General features: G+C 39.9%; 1 protein-coding gene across 4 annotated transcripts in view; it reads left to right on the top strand.

Moving 5' to 3' along the window:
* The window catches only part of zfpm1 (zinc finger protein, FOG family member 1), a 268,052-nt gene that overhangs the window by 51,573 nt on the left and 199,364 nt on the right, over positions 1 to 17,115 (top strand). The gene's annotated exons all lie outside the window — the stretch shown is intronic.

The raw sequence follows: 17,115 nt of genomic DNA, 5'->3' as shown, positions 1-17,115 counted from the left end.
CAACCTCCTCTCTGACCTATCACCTTTACCCCCACTTCCATCCGGAAGAAAGTGAGGACTGCAGATGCTGGAGATCAGAGATGAAAATGTGTTGCTGGAAAAGCGCAGCATGTCAGCCAGCATCCAATGAGGAATGAGGAAAGTCCTGAAGAAGGGCTCATGCCCAAAACATCGATTCTCCTGCTCCTTAGATGCTGCCTGACCTCCCACCTCCATCCACCTTAGCACTCTTAGCTACCTTCTCCCCAGCCCCAGCCCCCTCCCATTTATCTCTCCACCTTTCCTGATGAAGGGCTTCTGCCCGAAACATCGATTTTCCTGCTCCTTGGTTGCTGCCTGACCTACTTGATCTCCAGCATCTGCAGTCCTCACTTTTGCCTACCCTTCATTTGTAGACTGTGCTTCCTTGTTCCAGCAGCATTGTTTAAGACATTTTCCTTTTTAAAACTGTTCTGGACTTCTTTAATGTTGTATATTAAAAGCTGCTGGGGGTATAGAATGTATTCTAATTCTGGTACAGAGTAAACCAGCCTTGTCCTAGGAACACTTCAGACAGTCAGGCTGAGCTCCCATCCATGTTCCATTTGATTTTGTTGGAGTAATAGTACAATTTGTACAGTTTAGACATTGATATGAAGGAAAATCTATCATAAGATCACTAACGGTTTCCTATGAATTTGTTGACAATGTTCACAAAATACAAATTTACATTCCTTTTATTCGTTTTGTAAGATAACGTTGCTTCTGTACTGGTTGTTCTCACTTCTCACTCGTTTTCAACATCTAATTCTGAATTCCACTTCACATTATTTTTATTAATTCAAAATATATTGGAAGTCTGAAATAAAAACAAAAAGCAGGAGAAACTGAGCAGGTCTGACAGTGTCTGTGGAGAGAGTAACAAAGTTAATGTTTTGAGTCCAATATGATGACTCTTCAAAACATTGCTTCTATTTGTGTTTAAGCAACTAATGTATGTTTTCTCTATTTGAAAGTCTGTGACACTTGAGATTAGTTTTAACATGGAAATAAAATGGACTTGGTTTATTCCTGTACAGAGAGTTGAGCATTAAAATAAGGCTGCCACTTTATTGCAGTACTGAGGAAAGGCTGACCTATCAGAAACTCTCTCACCTCAAATGGCCCTAAAAGACCTCTTATGTATTGTAGTGGTTAGAACCAGGACGAGGTGGATTTCATTGACTATGAGATCTTTGATTGGGTTGTTAACCTGGGCCAATTAGGGAGCCCTGGCTAAGAGAGATAAACAGGAGATTGAGTCTCTTCATTCTGGAGACTGGATTTCAGCTGGCTCTTCAGAGCCTGTGTAAATTAAAGGTGATGGCCTAACCTCCTCGTTGGAGTTATTTCATGGATTGTCACTAAAACAGCACATCTGATTGTCATTGCTTTGCTGTTCACTAATTGGATGCCATGTTAAAAAATCACACAACACCGGGTTATAGTCCAACAGGTTTATTTGGAAGCTCACTAGCTTTTGGAGCGTCCCCTCCTTCATCAGGTGGTAGTGGGGGGCTCAATCCTAACACAGAATTTATAGCAAAAATTTACAGTGTGATGTAACTGAAATTGTACATTGAAAAATTGATTGTCAGTTAAGCCTTTCATCTGTTCGAATACTTACTCTTCTTTCATGTGTAAATCACAAAACCTTTTTTTAAAAAGTTGCATTCTCAGGTTAGCTGTTAACAATGGTGATAGCTAGGCAATATGTTGAAGATGTTAGCCCCCTGTGTTCTCTGTCTTTGCCATGATGTTTAGATTGATTCTAATCTAAAAAGTGAGATAACTGAGTTCTACATGAATGCATGCAGTTTTGGAGCAAAGTACAATGTAACCTTGCAAATACAAATTCACCCCACAAAATATGTGTGCATGTGGGTCTTTGTCTGTATGTGTGTGTCTGTCTGGGTTGGGGGTTGTAAGTGTGAGAAAGTGTGTGTGTGTGTAGTGAGTGCAGAGGGTCTTAAGTCTGTGAGGGGGTGCATGTGTGAGTGTGGGACTGTGTGTGTGGGTGTCTGTGTGCATGCCTGTGTATATTTGTGCCTGTGTGTGTGTGTGTGTATATAGTGCAATGGTGGTCACCTGTATTGTGACATGAACCCAAGGTCCCGGTTGAGGCCCTCCCTATGGGTACCGAACTTAGCTATCAGCCTCTGCTCGGCCACTTTTTGCTGCTGCCTGTCCCGAAGTCCGCCTTGGAGGATGGTCACCCCAAAGGTCTGAGGTCGAATGTCCTGAACCATTGAAGTGTTCCCCAACTGGGAGGGAACACTCCTGTGTGTTAATTGTGTGTTGATTGTTGTGAGGTGCCCATTCATCCGTTGTCGTAGCCTTTGCTCGGTTTCCCCAATGTACCATGCCTCTGGGCATCCTTGCCTGCAACGTATAAGATAGACAATGTTGGCTGAGTCACATGAGTACCTGTCATGTACAGGTGGGAGGTGTCTCCACGCGTAATGGTGGTATTTATGTCCACACTCAAACACCATGGCATAGACAGAGAACACAGGGGGCTAACACCTTCAACATATTGTCTAGCTATCACTATTGTTAACAGCTAACCTGAGAATGCAACTTTTTAAAAAGGTTTTTGTGATTTACCCATGAAAGAAGTGAAAGTATCACCTGTATTCGAACAGATGAAAGGCTTAACAGACAATCAATTTTTGAATGTACAATTTCAGTTACATAACACTGTAAAATTTTTGCTATAAATTCTGTGTTAGGATTGAGCCCTCCACTACCACCTGATGAAGGAGTGTCGCTCCGAAAGCTAGTGTGCTTCCAATTAAACCTGTTGGACTATAACCTGGTGTTGTGTGATTTTTAACTTTGTAAACCCCAGTCCAACACTGGCATCTCCAAATCATGGATGCCATGTATTCTACATGACAATGACTGACTGCATTTCAAAAAAGCATTCCTTTGGCTGTAATGTGCTTTGAGACATTGTGGTCATGAAAGTTGCTTTTAAGCTCCAAGTGTTTTTGCTTTAATGAGTTATAATGTAGTATTTAATCGTATTTAAAATTTCTTGGAAAAAATTCCAAGAAAGAAAGATCCATACCCAAAATTTGAATTATCTCCACAAATGCTGTCTGATCTAAGTATTTTGAGCATTTTCTGTTTGTTTCATATATCAAACAGCTCTTGTGCTTGCGTTTGTGTAAAATACATTCTACCAGCCTATCATATTCACTTTTTTCCAAAGGATTAATCAGAGTTCAAACCAATTGAACATAGTCTAGCATCATAATAGCCCTTACATATCCTGAGCCATGTTTTCTGACATCCATTGTAACATGTTAACCCTCCTTGTGTTTTGATAAACTTTCTGCAGTCTTTGATATGGTTAATTACACCATCTTTTGTTTGTTATGCAGGTTGCAGAACTGTCTGCATTTTGTTATCTTCTCACCCAACAGATCAAAGCCAGCATTTATCTACCAGTGTTTCAACTTCTCAAACCTGTGCCGTTACCTCAGAAGTTAGTTCAAGCTTTCCTCTTTATCCCCTTTCCTGAACATGCCTCCGTTTGCAACAACATCCATGTATGTTTGAGTCAGTACTACAAGAATGCTGTCTTTCTAAGTCTTGGGGTGAAGTGAGTAGCTTTGGTCTTTTCTGTTTTTAGCTTGAGGAAGTTGCATCTCATCTAAGCCTGGAACTGAGACAAATAATTTGACAACACTCAATAAGTGGAATAAACTCAAGAGAAATGGTGAGTTAGTGGCGGAGTTGTGGATTTAAGGATGGGGGAGGCAGTCTTTATGATGTGGAAGATACAGATAATCTTACCTTGAGATTGAATAGTACCATGGAGTGCATTCTCTAATACTTTCTATCATGAAGAGTGTCCACTTGACCTCGGATGCTACACCTCTTGGCCTACATGAGCTCATTCTGTCTTTCATGCCTCCATCTCCAGACCTGATTGTTCCAACATTCTCTTGACCTGCTTCCCAGCACAGAACCTCAAATGTACTAATTAACAACTTTGTTTCATATACTCTATGATCCATTTTCTTTCACCTCTTAACCTGCAAGGCAAACTTGCAGGTTGAGTCAGTAGTTAGGAAGGCAAATGCAATGATGGCATTTATTTTGAGAGGACTTGAATATTAAAGCCAGGATGTACTTCTGAGTCTCTATAATGCTTTAGTCAGACCACATTTGGAGTATTGTGTGTAGTTTTGGGCCTCCCATCTCAGGAAGGATGTACTCTCCCTGGAATGTGTTCAAAGGAGGTTCATGAGAATGATCCCAGGAAGGAAAAGCTTAACATATGAGGAATGTTTGAAGACTCAGTTTACACTCAAGAGTTTAGAAGGATGAAGGGCAATTGAACTGAAACATACAGAATACTGAATGGTGTGGACAGAGTGGATGTTGGAAAGATGTTTCCTTTGGCAGGAGAGGCTAGGACCCAAGCTCCTTCAAGTAAAGGTAAGATATTTTAGAATGATAATAAGGAGAAACTTATTCAGCCAGAGAGTAGTGAATCTATGGAATTCATTGCCACAGAAGGCTGTGGAGGCCAGGTCATTGAGTATATTGAAGACTGAGATAGATAGGTCCTTAAATATCAATGGTTACAGGGCAAAAGCGGGAGAATGGAGTTGAGAATGGTGGAGCAGACTTGACGGGCTGAATGGCATAATTTTTGCTCCTATGTCTCATGGTCTTGTTGACCTACATGGGTTTCCACTTAGTCATCAGTACTAAAATTACTTTGTAATTCCAGATTTTTCAAAACGTTATTGTATTCAAATTCCACCAACTTCCATGATGAGGTATGAATCTTTGATCCCCAGGCATTAGCCTGGACCACTGGATTATTAGTTCAATGCCATTATAACTACAACATGACCTCCCTCTACTGAAGTCTGTTTAATGCACATTCTAATGTTCTGAAGCTGTGCCTTTGCAAATTGTTTTCCTAGTTTGTAGGTTATTATGACTTTCACTCCTGTGCTACAATGTAGTGGCTTAGTTTCCAAGATTGAGTGTATCCTTCAGGCTTACAGTGTATGATCATTTGGAATGAAAGTTGAAAATATTGCATGAAACCTTTTGAATCTCGCTTATACTGACAAGGGGCACTCTCAGCATTAAAACACGCTCCCCTTTCCAGGAGAGGAAAAACACAAAGAAAACATATACTTGGCATTCACATTAAGTATGGTTTTCGATGTTTAATTTTAGAATAAGTTGCACAGAAATTTCCCAAGTTTGTGTGTGTGGTCAAGTCCTGATGTTATTGTCCAATTTTCCTACAACATTGGTAATTCCACATTAGACTGTACATTGAAAGCCACGTTTGACCATTAAATTGCCTTCTTTGTATACTACAGTACCCATCGAACACAACAGAAAATAAGACATAAAACACAGCAGTAGAATTTAGGCTATTCAGCCCATCAAATCTACTGCACCACTCAAGCTGATACATTTCTTAGCCCCATTCTCCCACTTTCTCCCTTTAACCCTTGATCCCCTTGATATTTAAAAACTTTTCCATCTCAGTCTTAAATGTACTTAATGACCTGGCCTCCACAGCCTTCTGTGGCAATGAATTCACCACTCTCTGGCTGAGGAAGTTTTCCTTATCTCTGTTCTAAAAGGTCTTCCCTTTACTCTAAGGCTGTGCCCTTGGGTCCTCTCCTACCATTGGAAGCAATTTCCCAATATCTACTCTGTCTAGGCCATTCAGTATTCTGTATGCTTCGATTAGATCCCACCTCATCCTTCTCAACTCCATCGAGTATAAACCCAGAGTCCTTGAACATTCCTCATATGTTAAGCTTTTTAATCCTGGCACCATTCTTGTGAACCTTCTCTGACCACGTTCCAGTGTCAGTACATCTTTCCTGAGATATGACGCCCAAAATTGCACACAATACTCCAAGTGTGGTCTGACCAGAGGCTGGTATTTATACCCTGCAAATACAAATTCACCCCAGAAAGTATATGTGTGCATGTGGGTCTTTGTCAGTGTGTGTGTGTCTGACTGTCTGGATTCGGGGTTGTGTGTGTGTGTGTGTGTATATAGTGCAATGGTGGTCACCTGTAATGTGACATGAACCCAAGGTCCCGGTTGAGGCCCAACCTATGGGTACCGAATTTAGCTATCAGCCTCTGCTCGGCCACTTTTCTCTGCTGCCTGTCCCGAAGTCCACCTTGGAGGATGGTCACCTGAAGGTCAGAGGCTGAACATCCTGGACCACTGAAGTGTTCCCCACACACACATGCACTTTCTCACACTCACAACCCCCAACCCAGACAGACAGACAGACAGACACACACACACACACACACACACACACACACACACACACACACACACACACACACACACACACACACACACACAGACCCGCATATATATTTTGTGGGGTGAATTTGTACTTTCAGGGTTACATTATACTTCGCACAAAAACTGCATGCATTCATGTAGACCTCGGAGCTCAAAAACTGCATGAATTTATGTAAAACTCCGTTATCTCACTTTTTAGATTAGAATCAATCTAAACATCAGGTCATAGACAGAGAACACAGGGGGCCAACACCTTCAACATATTGTCTAGCTATCACCATTGTTAACAGCTAACCCGAGAATGCAACTTGCTTAAAAAAAGGTTTTGTGATTTGCACATGAAAGAAGTGAAACTATCACTGTATTCTAACAGATGAAAGGCTTAACAGACAATCAATTTTTCAATGGATAATTTCAGTTATATCACACTGTAAATTTTTGCGATAAATTCTGTGTTAGGATTGAGCCCTCCACTATCACCTGATGAAGGAGTGTCACTCCGAAAGTTAGTGTGCTTCCAATTAAACCTGTTGGACTATAACCTGGTGTGTGGTTTTTAACTTTGCCAAATAATGATCTTAGTTAAAAACCTGAAATTTTAATTGTCAAATTAAATGTCACTTGCCTCCCAAATGTAATTATTTTCTTTCTGGTCCCACGTTTCTCGTTTGCTCTCCCTCCCTCTGTCTTTCTCTTCCTTCATGCTACTTTCAGTATACGATTTTATACTTGAGTGAACACAGTATACTAAATCACATTTTTGGTTTAGCTTCTGCATTATATAAAGTTTTTCAATGGGGTTGAAGAGTCATGCAGTTGCTTTCCAATGTGTGTATGGTTATAGCTAAACATCACAACACCACGTTATAGTCCCCAACAGGTTTATTTGGAAGTACTAGCTTTCGGAGCGCTGCTTCTTCATCAGGTAGCTGTGGTGCAGGATCATAAGACACACGATTTATAGCAAAAGATCACAGTGTCATGCAACTGATACGATATATTGAACAAACCTAGGTGTTAAGTCTTTCATCTTTTAGAATGGGTTGCAAGTTTTGGTTCATTAATATGATAAATGGTTATAGAGGATGTTGCACCGGAAAGGCTCTCTGAATACCATAAAATGACAATTTAAAAGCCTGTACAGAGTCTATTTTAAGCTTAAAGTCTGATCAACAAGCACCAGTCTTCACCACTCTGTAAAATCCAGTCATTAATATTTCACAACCATTTTTCCTGTTTCTTTTATTCTCCATTTATCACATGTAATCTGTAAAGACAGGATAGAATCTATTCATTTCATCCTTTGAAAATTATTTGAAATAGTATTTTTTTTCTTGAAATGTGAGCCTTGCTGATGATACCAGCACTTATTACCTATCTTTGATTGCTTTGAACAAGAGGTCGTGAGCTGCTTTCTTGAACTGCTACAGTCCATGCTGGGCTGCCCATGAGATCACCTATGTTGCTGTGAGGAAGGGAGCTCCAAGACTTTGACTCAATAACCGTGTAAGACCAGTAATATTATTCAACGTAAGAATGCTGTGTGACTTCTGAGAAGTGGTGTTTCCATGTGTTTGCTGCCCTTGTTCTCTGCAGAGTTGGTAAGTGCAATTGGAGGAGTTTTGATAACTTGTTTCAGCACATCTTGTTGATGTACACACTGCTGCTACTGTGCAGTGGTGATGGATGGGATTCAGTGTCCATTGGATGTTTTACTCATGATCATCTCAAAAAGTTGTCAATTTTTCCATTCACTGTAACACAGAAATAAAAGTAGTGAAGGATTATTTTCATTATTTGTTGAAACACTTACAAGAAATATAGATGAACATCGTCAGGAACAAAACAGCTGTAGGAGCAATTTCAACATTTAATTTAACATTTAAGATGTTATTTTTTTTTTGCCACTAGACTTTAATTGGCATTATTATGTCAGTTAGGTGTTTTGAAATGAAGGATATTGGGAAAATAGAAGCAAAATTAGATTTGAGTAAATTTAACAATGGTACCCAAGCTTGGTTTGGGTTAGGTGGGACATTAAATGAAAATGGAAATATCAAACTTGAACCTAGCCAACTTAACTTTGTTCCACCTCTGTTAAAATTAAAGTACTTCATTATTGTAATGAGGTTATGTGCCTCAGATTTAATCTCCATTTTAATTTTAATTAAGTTAAAGAAAGACTTTTTTACTTTGTCAGTAAGAGGGAATCCTATTTTTGTAGCGTTCCTAACCTCAATAGAATACAATTTCCCTCTCTGCCTCCAAACAAATGACGACTGACATATATTTACTTGACTGAAGACCTCTTAATCTATAATATCTAATGTTCTATAAAAAATGATGTAGTTTAACATTCTGGATATATAGATAAATCACCTCCCGAGTGTGAATAGTTCTCTTATTAATTGTATGTAAATTATTTGTATTTGTGTTTTGTTCAATTTTCATATCCATTTAAAAATGAAGTGCAACTTTGGATCTATATATGAAATTATTTTGAAATCCATTGAATATACAGGTTGGCACATAATCCTGCATCTGTATAAGATTAGAGCTAGGCCACATTTGGAGTATTTGTGTAGATCTGGTCACCGCACCATTAAAAGGAGATAGAAGTTTTGGAGAATGTAGGTTAGATTTTTAGATTAGATTACTTAGTGTGGAAACCGGCCCTTCGGCCCAACAAGTCCACACTGACCCTCCAAAGAGCAACCCACCCTACATTTACCCCTTCACCTAACACTACAGGCAATTTAACATGGCCAATTCACCTAACCTGCACATTTTTGGACTGTGGGAGGAAACCGAGCACCCGGAGGAAAGCACGCAGACACCAGGAGAATGTGCAAACTCCGCACAGACAGTTGCCTGAGATGGGAATTGAACCCTGCTAACCACTGTGCCACGATGCCGTCCGTGTGTACCAAAGAAGTTTATCAGGATGCTGCTGCCTTATTTGGAGTGTATGCACTATAAGGAGAGGTTGGAGAAACTTGGATTGTTTTCACTAGAGAGTTGCAGGCTGAGGGGTGACCTGATAGAAGTATATAAAATTAGGAGAGGTATGGGTATTTAGGCTTTTTCCCAGGTGGAAATGTCAAATACTAGAAGCGTAGATTTAAAGTGAATGGGGGACATTTAAAGGAGCTGTGCAAGGCACGTCTTTTGCACGGAGTGCGGGCAGTGCCAGGGGAGGTGGTCGAAACAGTAGTGCTTAAGAGGCATTTCAGACAGACATGTGAACAAGTGGGGAATAGAGGGATGTGGACTACATGCAGGCAGGTGGGATTAGTTTAGAAAGGCAACTTGGTTGACGCTGTTCTATGTTCTATGAACGATTATGCATTTTCTATTAACATCTTGTCCTAAAAGTTTTGTTTTTCGTAGTGCTGTTAAACAGTAGTTTATGATCAAGTCTGAGCGAGCAAAACAACATGTGCCAGATCGCTGACAAATGGATAAAATAGCTGACCTGACAAAGTTATATAACTTATTTCACTTCTAAGTCATACAATGGCTTCAGTGAAATTTGCCATGAAATAAGGCAGACTAGTAAGTTTGACTTCTGCCACAATATTTTTCACACTATTTTCTGACTTTTAGTCAAAATGGCATTATTTGAGAATTGATATACATTTCCCACTAAAAATAATTAATTTGCCACTTAAAACTGGAATCATTTTCAACCAGAATAGATGAGCATTCATGTGAGTTCCAACAATCAGCAACATTTTAAACTGTTTCGAGTGGCATTGAACCAGTGAACCAGTTCATAATCTGCAGTATTGTAGAAATGTACAGTTCCTTGCAAAGTTATATTTAACCGCAAATTTATATTGATTTAACAATATGTGAAGACCAGAGAACAAATTGTATGTGGTGCATGTGTATCTGTCAACTGTGACTTTGCCCATTTTCATCGTGTCAACCGACTTGTGGCTAATAAACCTTATACATTGTCTCTTAATGCATTTTCAATATATAAAGCAAATATTTTTTTCTAAACAAACTGCTTGGGTTCTAGCTACATAGCAACTTAAATTTATATTGTAGTTTTTAATGTAGTAACTTTTCCAAGACACTTCACAAGAGTTTTATCATATTAGAGAGTAGTAACAGCTCAAGTCACAAGCCAATTGGTTCTTTGATATTTGGAATGTTTCAACATCTGGGCCACAAAAAGAGACATTGGGGCAACTGACTACAGCAGTAGGTTTCAGATCGTATCTAAAAGTAGAAAAGGGAGAGCAATTTGGGGAAGGAATTTCAGGTCCTAGGTAGCTGAAAGCTCAATTGGCAATTGTGGAGCAATTTAAAACCAGGGATATGCAAGATGCCAGGTTTGGACAAGTGCCAATTTCTCAGAGACTTGTAGAACAAGAGTTTGCAGGGTTTCAGAGGAGTGAAATCATCAGAGGTATTTGGGGGAAAAAAGATGAGAGTTTTAAAATTGTGATGCTTAACTGGAAGTCTGCATACATCAGTGAATGCAATGTGATGAATGAACGGATTGTACGAGTTAGGATATCGGCAGTAAAAATTTAGAGGAGCTTAGATATATGGAGAGGAACATGACTTTGAAATCCTGACGACTCTACCCAGAATAATAGGAATTCCATGTCAGTGTCACTTGTCTATTAATATTAAGAAGAAATAAAATTTCTGCTGTATGAAATAAGTTAATACAATAATTTGTACAGAGATTACGTATTTCGTGAAGGCATTGTGGGACTTCATCAAGGATTCTCTGTTCCTCACTTAGTGCAATCTGTCCATTAGCTTTTTAACAAGAGAACAAAAATGTTGTCATAGTAGAAGAAGTATTTTACTATTTTGTGATGTTTTTAATATAGTACACTGTTGCATTTATTAATATTTAAATATTTATGTCCTAATATTAGAGGTATCTAATTTAAAATTGTGCCAGTCAACACAATAAGGAGGATTCTGGGTAATCCAAGATGGAGGATGGAAAAATATTGTCTGTGTAAGAGCTGCTCCCTTTTTATTTTGAGGTATTTTACATGTTGGAGGTGATTTCCTCAAATTTCAGGAGCAACAATTACTGTCTTTTATACTTTTGCATTGTTTTGAAACTTCAGGGCAAAAGAGATGAAAACAACGGCACCTTCAAAAGAAGGAAGACAGACAATAGGCAGCGACCACACAGTCAGTGAGGGAGAGAGAGGAAGAAACCTACACTGCTAACTGATAGAGCAGTGAATCTGTGCAGTTATTGCCTTTGCTGTTTGAGTTCATGTATCTCTGGTCATCGGAGTGCATCTAGGAAAAATGAACAAACAGTTCACAGTTGACTTGGAGGAACCTGTGTGAGAGAGCTCTCAGCATAGAAACAGATAAGTGCATTGTTTTGAACATGTAACCTTGCTGTAAGTTACAGTAGTGAGTAGAGTGGGTTCTTTCCTGATTATATGTTTTATTAAAATTTGTCTCATGATTAAATTTTAAAAATATAAACCATAAATACTAAGTTAGCCTGAGCATTGCATTTTAGAGCAAAAGACGGTGCTATTTTCTGGGTCTGTAGATTGTGAAAGAGCAAAGATGGCCTTTAGAAGAGTGATATGCTCTTCCTGTTGGATGTGGGAGGTTAGAGAGAGTGAACATATTACTGAGGATTATGTCGGCAGGGAGTGTTTTTGTTGCAAAACCTATCAGATTGCATGAATCGGTTGGAACGGCAGCTACAGGAAATGAGGAATTTACAAGAGCTGTGATCGATGGCAGTTATAGGAAGGGAGAAAAGGTGCAGATACGGTCAGGTAGATGGGTTAACTCCACGAAAGGTAGGAGGGGTAAGCAGGTAGTGCAGGAATCTTCTGTGGCTATCCTCATTTCAAACAAGTATGCTATTTTGGAAAATATAGGGGGTGATGGATTCTCGGGGGGGATGGAGCACGAACAGCCAAGTTTCTGGTATCGAGACTGGCTCTAATGTAATGAGAGTACATCACATTCCAAGAGATCTATTGTGTTAGGGGACTCTGTAGTTTGAGGCACAGATGGACGTTTCTATGGCCAGCAGCGTAAAATCAGGATGGTGTGTTGCCTCTCAGTTGCCAGGATCAAGGGTGTCTCAGAGAAGGTGCAGAATGTTCTCAAGTGGGAGAGAAGCCAGCAGGAGGTCATTGGACACATTGGAACTAGCGACATAGGAAGTGAAAAGGATGAGATTCTGAAGGGAGAATAAAGAAAGTTAGGCAGGAATTTAAAAAAAGAGGTCCTCGAAGGTTGTAATATCTGGATTACTCCTGGTGCTGCAGGCTAGTAAGGGTAGGAATAAGAGGATAGAGCAGATGAATGTGTGGCTGAGGAGCTGGTGTATGGGAGAAGGATTCACATTTTTGGATCATTGGAATCTCGTCTGAGGTAGAAGTGAGCTGTACAAGAAGGATGGATTGCATCTGAATATACTGGTAGGGAGAATTGCTAGAATTGCTCCGGGAGGATTTCAACTAATAAGGTTGGGATGTGGGACCCAGGGAGATGGTGACGAATGAGATCTGTCTGAGACTGGTACAGTTGGGAAAAGGAGCAAGTCAAACAGTCAGGGCAGGCAGGAACAAATTAGGGAATAAGATATGACTGATAAGTTAAGCATTTATTTCAATGCAAGAGACCTAACGGGGAAGGCGGATGAACTCGGCATGGTTAGGAACATCGGACTGGGATATCATAGCAATTATAGGAACATGGCTCAGGGACGGACAGACTGGCAGCTTAGTGTTCCAGGATACAACTGCTACAGAAGGATACAAAGGGAGGCATGAGAGGAGGGGAAGTGGCGTTTTTGATAAGGAATAGCATTACTGCTGTACTGAGGAAGGATATTTCTGGGAATACATCTGGGGAATTTATTTGGGTGGAACTGAGAAATAAGGAAGGGGTGATCACCTTATTGGGATTGTATTACAGACTCCCTAATAGTCAGAGGAAAATTGAGAAACAAACTTGTAAGGAGATCTCAGCTAACTGTAAGAATAATAGGGTGGTTATGGTAGGGGATTTTAACTTTCCAAACATAGACTGGGACTGCCATAATGTTAAAGGTTTAGATGGAGAGGAATTTGTTAAATGCATACAAGACAATTTTCTGATTCAGTATGTGGATGTACCTACTAGAGAAGGTACAAAACTTGACCTACTCTTGGGAAATAAGGCAGGGCAGGTGACTGAGGTGTCAGCGGGGAGGCACTTGGGGGCCAGCAACCATAGTTCTATTATTTTTAAAATGATGTAAAAAGATAGACCGGATCTAAAAGTTAAAATTCTAAATTGACAGTATTAGGCAAGAACTTTGAAAAGGTTATTGGGGGCAGATGTTCGCAGGTAAAGGGACGGCTGGAAAATTAGAAGCCTTCAGAAATGAGATAATGAGAGTCCAGCAACAGTATATTCCTGATGGGGTGAAAGCAAAGGCTGGTTGGTGAAAGGAATGTTGGATGACTAGAGAAATTAATGCTTTGTTTAAGGAAAAGGAGGTATACGTCAGGTATAGACAGGAGCGATCGAGTTAATCCTTGGATTATAGAGGCAGTCGGAGTATACTTAAGAAGGAAATCAGGAGGGCAAAAGGGGACATGAGATAGCTTTGGCAAATAGGGTTGAGGAGAATCCAAAGGGATTTTATAAATGCGAAAGGGTAGCGAAGGAGAGAATACGGTCCCTCAAAGATCAGCATGGCAACTTATGCGTGGAGCCGCAGGACATGGGAGAAATACTAAACGAGTATTTTGTTTCAGTGTTAACTGTGGAAAAGGGCATGGAAGATATAGAATGTGGGGAAATAGATGGTGACATCTTCAAAAATGTCTGTGTTATAGAGGAGGAAGGGCTAGATTCCTTGAAGTGCATAAAAGTGGATAAATCCTCATGACCTGATCAGGTGTACCCTAGAACTCTGTGGGAAGCTAGAGAAGTGATTGCTGGGCCCCTTGCTGAGATATTTGTATCATCAATAGTCACAGGTGAGGTGCCTTAAAACTGGAGGTTGGCTAGCATGGTGCTACTATTTAAGAAAGGTGGTAAGGAAAAGCCAGGGAATTATAGACTGGTGAGCCTGACATTGGTGGTGGGCAAGTTGTTGGAGGAAGTCCTGAGGGACAGGATGTACATATATGTGGAATGGAAAGACAAGGACTGATTAGGATAGTCAACATGGCTTTGTGCTTGGGAAATCATGTCTCACTAACTTGATTGAGTTTCTTTTAAGAAGTAACCAAGAGGATTGAGGGCAGAGCGGGAAATGTGATCTATGTGGAATTCAGTAAGGCTTTTGACAAGGTTCCTCATGGGAGACTAGTTAGCAAGGTTAGATCTCATGGAATACAGGGAGAATTAACTATTTGGACACAGAACTGGCTCATTGTTGAAGATGGAGGGCTAATTTTCAGACTGGAGGCCTGTGACCTGTGGTGTGCCACAAGGTTTGGTGCTGGGTCCATGCTTTTCGTCATTTATATAAATGATTTGGATGTGAAGGTAGAAGGTATAGTTAGCAAGTTTGCAGATGACCCCAAAATTGGAGGTGTAGTGGGCAGCAAAGAAGGTTACCTCCGATTACAACGGGATCTTGATCAAATGGGCCAGTGGGCTGAGGAGTGGCAGATGGAGTTTACTTTAGATAAATGTGAGGTGCTGCTTTTGGAAAATCAAATCTTCACAGGACTTAATGGTAAACTTCTGGGGAGTGTTGCTGAATAAAGAGACCTTGGAGTACAGGTTCATAGCTCCTTGAAAATGGAGTTGCAGGTAGATAGGATAATGAAGAAGGCATTTGGTATGCTATCCTTTATTGGTCAGAGCATTGAATATAGGAGTTGGGAGTTCATGTTGCAGCTGTCTAGGACATTGGTTAGGCCACTGTTGGAATATTGCGTGCAATTCTGGTCTCCTTCCTCTCAGAAGGATGTTGTGAAAGTTGAGAGGGTTCAGCAAAGATTTACAAGGATGTTGCCGAGGTCAGAGGAGCTGTAGGGAGAGGTTGAATAGGCTGGGGCTGTTTTCCCTGGAATGTTGCAAGCTGAGGGGTGGCCTTTATATAAAATGTTGAGGAACATGGATAGGATAAATAGACTAGGTATTTTCCCTGGGGTGGGGGAGTCCGGAACTAGAGGGCATACGTTTAGGGTGAGAGGGGAAAAATTTTAACGGGACCTGAGAGTGTTTTGCATGTAAGGCATAAGCTGCCAGAGGAAGTGGTGGAGGCTGGTATAATTACAGCATTTAAAAGGCATCTGAATGGGTATACAAATAGAAAGGATTTAGCGGGATATTGGCCAAGTGCTGGCAAATGGGACTAGATGAGGTTAGGAATACTGGTCGGCATGGACTAGTTAGACAGAAGGGCCTGTTTCCATGCTGTACATCTCTATGACTGTAACGTGGAAGGTTGCATTCTGCAGGTCACGAGTTAATTGCTCCTGAGCAAGGTCTAAGTAGGGTTTTGGCAATTACTTTGAGTGCTTGTCAGATAAAGAAGGTCGGGATTGAGCCATTTGTATTTTCCGCTCTTGATTGCTAGCCATACCTTTTTACTAGAAAGTGCACATGAGAACAGGGTCAGGATGTAATAAGATGATCCCGTTGGTCAAACAGCATGGCAATATTCATTGTGTGTTTCCATTCTTAAAAAGTGACAGTAACATTAAATCACCTTTCTTTCCATGATGGCAAGAATACACCTGTTAATTAGGAAACCACAAACATTGTGTTTTGCATTATCTCTCTCAGCAGCCCTGTTGTTGATTAAAAATGGATCTACCAAATCACATTTTTAAGTAATGAGATGTTTTAAAACCTCTATCAAATGTTTTCAGATGTGAACCTAGCATATTTTAATGATCTGTATTATAACAACAACTGAAATTTGCCTTGCTTATATTGTGTTCTTTGAATTATGTAGTTTTGCTATTGAGCAAAATATAGTATTTCATCTTTCTGTAAGTAAGAGCATTTATGTGACTATAATAAATCATGATCATATTTTGTTTCATTTAATAACTTTTTTTTAATGGTTTACAAAATGGAATTAGATAAGCTCCTGCAGAGAAAACAGTGCAGGGCTACAGCAGAGGTTCTGGGAAGTAAGTCTGGATAAATTATTTTTGTGAAGAGCTATGTGCTTGACAAGCCAAATGTAACCCCCTTTTTGTGATCTATTTATTCTATGATTATTTATCAAAAAGAAACTCTGCAGCTCTAGGTTGAGCAACCTCTTGCTTCCTGTGCCAAATACTATATTTGTGTGTCATTGTGGATCAGTATTTTTAATTTGGACATTCAGAACAATCTTAACCAAAATAGGTCAAAAAATATGAAAACTCTGTTATATTGCTGGAATGTTGCTGAAGGTTTTTTTTATTTGCACTCATCAGGACAAACACCAGAATGCCAAATTTCAAACAATCTCAATTTATGCTATAGAATAGAGGGATGCTATTTGGTGTGCATTGACTCTGAAGAAGACACTGTCATGATGAAAATAACAGGAAATTGTGGCTCCCCCAAGCTTACTAGTAGTTCAAAATATGTATAGCATGAACATATTTCTTTGTTCACAGGGAAGGTGGCTACATATGTCTGATTGTGTATCATTTCTAGTAAGAGCCAATGAATTAAATTATGTGCTTGACTAGTTATCTTAAAATGATTTGAAGACTGTGGTGCTGGAAAAGCACAGCTGGTCAGGCAGCATCCAAGAGCAGGAGAATTGACGTTTCGAGCATAAGCTTTTCATCAGAAACGTTGAT

This window comes from Chiloscyllium punctatum, chromosome 26 (assembly GCF_047496795.1).
Source record: "Chiloscyllium punctatum isolate Juve2018m chromosome 26, sChiPun1.3, whole genome shotgun sequence".
In the NCBI taxonomy this organism is placed as follows: domain Eukaryota; kingdom Metazoa; phylum Chordata; class Chondrichthyes; order Orectolobiformes; family Hemiscylliidae; genus Chiloscyllium; species Chiloscyllium punctatum.
The sequence above is the reverse complement of the archived record's forward strand: the minus strand, read 5'-3'. Positions and strand labels throughout refer to the sequence as shown.